Source organism: Dromiciops gliroides, chromosome 1, assembly GCF_019393635.1.
Source record: "Dromiciops gliroides isolate mDroGli1 chromosome 1, mDroGli1.pri, whole genome shotgun sequence".
NCBI classification, from domain to species: Eukaryota; Metazoa; Chordata; class Mammalia; order Microbiotheria; family Microbiotheriidae; genus Dromiciops; species Dromiciops gliroides.
This window is the reverse complement of record NC_057861.1, coordinates 463335596-463342085: the sequence shown is the minus strand read 5'-3', so window position 1 is coordinate 463342085 and position 6490 is coordinate 463335596.

Below are 6490 nucleotides of genomic sequence, written 5' to 3'. Positions count from 1 at the left end.
GATGTCCACCTGAACATTTACGTTATTGGAAAATCTGGGCCAGAGCAAGTGAAAATTATCATACTAAAAATATAAAACGAGGACAATCCAGGCCCCAGTTTACATCTGAGTCTGCCACCCAAACTGAAACAATAGACTGGCAGACAGACATGGCCTGCCAAACCGAAACGTCCAATAGAACAACTAAATCCAAGGCCATTCACACTGAAATTCCAAATGACCCAACTCTTATTCCCTCACCCTCTACTTCCTCCATGCCAAAGAAAGAAAGAAAGAAAGAAAGAAAGAAAGAAAGAAAGAAAGGAAAGAAAGAAAGAAAGAAAGAAAGAAGAAAGAAAGAAAGAAAGAAAGAAAGAAAGAAAGAAAGAAAGAAAGAAAGAAAGAAAGAAAGAAAGAAAGAAAGAAAGAAAGAAAGAAAGAAAGAAAGAAAGAAAGAAAGAAAGAAAGAAAGAAAGAAAGAAAGAAAGAAAGAAAGAAAGAAAGAAAGAAAGAAAGAAAGAAAGAAAGAAAGAAAGAAAGAAAGAAATGATTCCCCTGTAGAGGAGACAGAGAAAGTAAAAATTTTTCCCCTTCAAGAGATCCTCGCCCATGGTCAAAAAGGTACTATACATAAGCTCAGACAATACACACGTTTTACACCCAAGGATTTGGCTTTATGGGGACAAAGCACTCCTAAATTTGATGAAGATCCCACAGCAGTTATCAGGCAGTTTAGAGCAATTTTTAGAGCATATCAGCCCACTTGGAATGATGTTACTGACCTTATGGAAATAATATTGTCCCCAGGAGAAAGAGCAGATATAGTAGCTGCAGCAAACAGCCTGGAAGCCACGGGAAAGGTTGATATTGGGTGGCCTATTCAAGACCCTGACTGGGACCCCAATAACCCTGAGCATTTTGATATGTTGAAAGATGCAAGGGAAACATTGCTGAAGGCAATGGAATCCTGTATTAGAAAGACTGATAACTGGCAAAAATTTATAGATATAGTTCAGGGACCTGATGAGAGACCTAATAGATTTTATGACAGGCTGTGTAAGTATGCCAGGCAATATGCTAGACTAGACCCATTAGACAGTAGAGACGCCCATATTATCTGCTCTCATTTTGTAAGCCAGTCATTACCAGAAATTCGGAAATATTTTAAAAAGCAATGTCCTGGGTGGAATAGTTTGAGTCCTGACAGACTTAAAGAAATAGCAACTGTTAAAGAGCAAAGAGAGTTCAGAGGAAATAGGCAGTTCCCATTTGATAATCCCACTGATCAGTTAAATGCTTTAGGACTCAGTCTTCGTAAAGTATCAGGAGACGGAAATTGCCTTTTTAGGGCTTTAGCAGACCAGCTAGAAGGTCACTGTAGAAATCATCTCAGACACAGACAAGAAGCTGCTTCTTATATGATTAACCATAGACAAGAGTTTGAGTCTTTTATAGTAAATGACTCCCCTTTTGAAGAATATGTTGATGAATTAAAGAAATTTGGAAAGTGGGGAGGAAATGATACAATTGTAGCATTTGCTAAGCAGCATCAGCTGAATGTTGTGGTTCATCAATTAAATCAGCCTTTATTGAAAATCAGTGGCACAGACAAAACTGATGCTAGAGAACTCCACATTTTCTACCATAAAGAACATTATGACAGCATTAGAAAGATCAATGACAATTCAGAAACCCCTGCCACTTTGGCTTGCAGAGAATTGGGGAACCAGTTAAAACAATGTGGCATACCCCAAACTCTAGCAGCTTAAATACCTTATAATTTAACAAGCATTTCCTTCTACAGGCAAAAGCACTGAAGCACATGGCCTAGTTTTCTGGCCCACCTCAACTATTTTTTTAAAATTCTTTTTGGTTTTTTTGTTTTGTTTTGTTTTGACTTTTGAAAGGCACTAAAAAAACCTGGAATTCACCACACCTTTAAGTTCTTTAAGAGCACAAAAGGGTGCTTAGCGAATCTTTTGTTTTTTATTTTTATTTTTGGTTTTGCTTTGTTTCTTGACTTTTGTTTCTTTTGCTTTTCTTTAAAACTAAATTTTATAAACTAAGTGATTATTCAAAGACATTTTAAGTATATGCTGTGGGTGAGGCTATCAGGCCCCAGAAGCTACCAGAATTCTTTTTTTTTACTCTTTCTTTTTGAGAGAACCATGAGTTCTAATGAGTTTTGCTTTATTTATTTTTTTTTCTCCTTTCTCTTTTATGTTGTTCTGTTTAACTAAAAAAGACCAGAAAGGGTTATTGAACCCTGTTGTTTGATACCTCACTGAAAACATTGAATATTGAAATCTTATTTCTTTTTGAAAAATTAATCACCACTTTAAGTATCTGCTACTGTTATACTAGAGAATTCATGTATAAGATGATGTGGTTTACTTGCTAAAAGAAGATTATGTGATAATGTCTAATGTAATCAGCTATTTACATTCGTTTATTATTTATATGTCATTATACTCTGGGTATGGTTTGGAATTATTGTATATATCACTAATATATTCTCAGTTATGCAGCATAGCACGCATTTTTACCATCATACTGTCTTTGGTGAAATTAATGAGATTTTGGAAGTATGGAAACTTATCATTTCAGAGACTAATTTGCTGTGAACTCTGATGCAGGCCCTGTAGAGAATATATGTGCAACAAAAGGAGAGACAGGTATATGTAAGTCCATGGTTTGCTTATGATGGTGACTATGTAGAGCACAATTACTAGGCACAGTCCAGTATTCATCCTCTCTCCCTCCTAATTTAACCTAATTTAACTGAACTTAATTATCTTTTTATCTCACTCAGTTGAACTCACCTGTGGCCTAGCACAATCACTAGCTGTCTCGGAACCATGAGATATGGTATGATAACCTTTCCATAACATTTTCAGGTGTCATGAACACATACTAAATTTGGCTTTGATCCAGACACATGGTGGTAAAAAGTGTTACACATTGCATAACTACCCCAACCCTCTATTACAAGTCTAACCATATAAAGGAAGGAATGTAATGGAATTTATTAATTTGATCATTGACAATGCTATGCTAAGGTTTAGTAAAAATACAGCAATTCAAACAGTTAAAGAAGAGAATCCAGATTTCCAGACCAGAGTCCAGAATCCAGTTTTGTTCCGTCAAGGAAACATTTTGTTTCTTGAGGAACAACAGGGGGGACTATAATGATTGGAATGACGCCACCTACTGGAGACTTGCTGTGGAGAGCTCCACCATGAGGAAAATGCCTCAGAGGCATTGTGGCTTTTCCTTGGCGTCAGGAAATGACGTTTGCTCATGGGTGCTGTCTATCAAGTCTACCAGCCAATCAACTGGAGGAGCCTCCTATGGTCTGGGAGGAGACAGGAAGGAGGAAAGGGAGCCTGCGCAGAGAGCGCTGCCCTTTTTTGGCTTCCGGACTTGATGGTGGTGGCGGCAGAGGACTTCACAGGAGATTTGAGGAAAGATAGGAATGCCAGGCTGTTAGAATTCTGTTCTCAATCTTTTTCTTTCTATTTTCCAATAAACCCTTAAAAACCTAAACTTGTTTTATCAGTGATTTTTAGTCAGTTTCCCCCAGACTGGGGGAACACATTAGAATCCACATTTAGAATCTTAAATTACACACTACTCTAACCCTGTTTGTTGACCCCATGGTAACTTCCAATGTTATATATGCTTTGTAGCTGTTTGGAAGGACTTATACTTTGGGAAGATAAAGCAAAGATATTATTAGTTCCCTGATCCATGTGATGAGGAAAGGGTGGGGGAGGGAGTTTTTGTGGCATGGGAAGGTGTGTCAAAAAAACAATTTCCTACTGACCAGGAAGAGCTACTTACTATTTGTTTTTGGTGGGTTTTTTTTTTGGGGGGGGGGATTTGTTTTGATTTGGTTTTTTTGTAGGACAATGAGGGTTAAGTGACTTGTTCAGGGTCACACAGCTACTAAGTGTCAAGTGTGAGATTCAAAATTGGATATATGGAGCATTAATCTCCCCCTTTAAACTGCCTGCCATGCCAAGAACCAGCACACCCAAAAACCAAACACCAAGCACCTGCTTCCGAACTCCTCCTGCCAGAGTGCAGTCATGGCTAAGTCAAATGCCAGAGAGAGCAAACTTCCGTTCCTGCCCTCACTTTTAAGTTGGCATCCCAGAAGTTCCTTGTTCCTCCCCAAAATGGGTGGTCCTTCAAAAGCCACTTCAGTAGCATGCGCAATCTCTCAAATGATTCAGCTAAAACTTCCAATATTAATCTTTACCACAAATAATTTTTACCACACAAGTGTCTAAGGGCAGATTTGAACTCAGGTCTTCCTGAGTCCAGGGTTGGTGCTTTATCCATTAAGCCACCTAGCTGCCCCTACATACTGACTTTAGAAGAAGATACAACTTTCTTTGTTTCTCACTTTCTATCTGTTGATTGTGTTGAAACTTTGAACCTCTCCCTCAGATTTCCAAAAGGGTCTGTGCACCTATGATGGCAACATACTTATAGCAATAAAGTCATACTTTGCTTGGATAAACCTAAGACTGGATCTCAAGGTCTGAGTGGTATTTTTGTTTTGTATTCTTTACCTAAGTACAGATAATTAAACAGTGATCCCGAGATGGGTATTTTTAGCTCTTTGAATAACTTTGTGAGTTCTTAAGTTTGGAAACCCATGGATTTAGGTACAAGTTGCCTAGTAGTGAAGGATCTCCGAAACAACTGAGTAGAGATGACCCCTGAGAAGGGAAATAAGCCCAGTATGTATTCTGACTTGCCAGAAGATGGGGAACTTGAGTGAGTTTCCTGAACAGTGCAGAAACAAGGTGAAGATGAAATATCTGCTCAGCAGTCTCACAAAATGTGATGGGTTGTATTATGTTTTAAGTCTTTGTCAATGTGCACTAATGACTCTTTTGAATTTTAATAATTGATCTTGTGGTAAAAGAAACAAATAAATGTCCTATAACTCATTGACTGTATACTTTGAATACCTTTCTAGAAGAATTCTGTTAGTGCCTTTTAGAAGGTGCCTTAAACATGAATTAAACCTAAATGTTAACAGATTTTCCCCTTGGGTTCTGAAATGGGGGTATAATGAACTAGAGACAAAAAGAACTGGACTTCTTTTCTTTGGTACCAGCTTCTAATTTATGAGTTACAAGTATATGAGAAGCCCCAGCTAATTTTTTCTTATGCTTCAGACAAAAATAAGGTGACCATACATTTAGTTTTACTCATCACATCAGGGAGAAAGTGCAAAATAGTGTGCTTCAGTATGTACTTAGTCAAAATCAGTTCTTTCCCTGGAGGCAGATAGTATACTTCATCTTGGATCATTTTATTGCTGAGAAAAAAGACTGGGTCCAGTACACTTGACTATATACCTGAAGATCCTTGGTGGGAATGATCCCACACCTGGGCTATAAGTGTTAATATAACAATGGAGGGCCAACTAAAGAAAAACTGATCTTCCCTATCCTCTTCCACTAAGCACTATATATACATACAACATCAAATTTATGGGTCTCTATTTTGAACTTGGTCTGACTCACAATGCTCACCCCTAAATAGAAGTAGGGCATTGAACTCAACCTAAATCAGAAATAAAGTAAATAACTACCTGAGGGGAAGTGATTCATAGCTTTTCTGCCTCTAAAAGAAGGGGAAGAGACATTATAAAATCAGCTTCTGTCAGAGTCGATGCAAAGAAACAAATAAACAGACAAATAAAACCAATATGGAGGCGTAAGGGACAAAACCATTTTATGCCATTGTAGCCTGGTCCCGAAATTAGGTTGAGAACATCTCTCAATCAGCCAATAAAAAGATCTTAGTCTATGGGTGTGTAAATATTTTTACTGACAAGCTGGGCCCAATCTAACTGGAGGGCCTAATCTGGGGGTTTTTGAATTACTGGCTGACTGCTATTAGTTTCCTAAAACAATCTGTTAGGGCCTTTAAAAAATTTCTCCACACTGCTCTGCTCCCAAATTGATAAGCAAATGATTAAGAAGCCTGTTAGTTAAATAATCGAAGCAGGGTTTATTTATAAAAATAAATGTAAGAGGTAAGAATAAAGAAATGCAAATTATATGACCTGTCTGCTTTTAATATAGTAAGGGCCATTGCTGCCTCTTGCCTGAGGGTATGCCGTCTGGACCATCAGCCTCCAGTCCTCTCCAACTTTCACTCCTTTTCTCCTTCACTCCAGCTCCCCTGGGCTTTCACTGCTCTGCTCCTCTCTTCTAACTCCAAGCCCCCCCACCCTTCTCTACTTGCTCTGTCAAACCGCCCCCCTCAGTGTCTCTTGCGTCTTCTTAGCTTTTTCTCTGTCTCTGTCAGTCCCTCTCTTTACTGTCTCAATGAAAACCTCAAAAGCCCCTAACTCCATACTCCTGTGAACCCCCAGCATCTCAAACATCTCTGTATTGTTGCCCTATTTTTTTGTAGCTCCTCTCTTTCATAGCCCCTCCCTCAGCATCTCTCTCAGTCTCCTTTTTATTAACTTCCTCTCTCA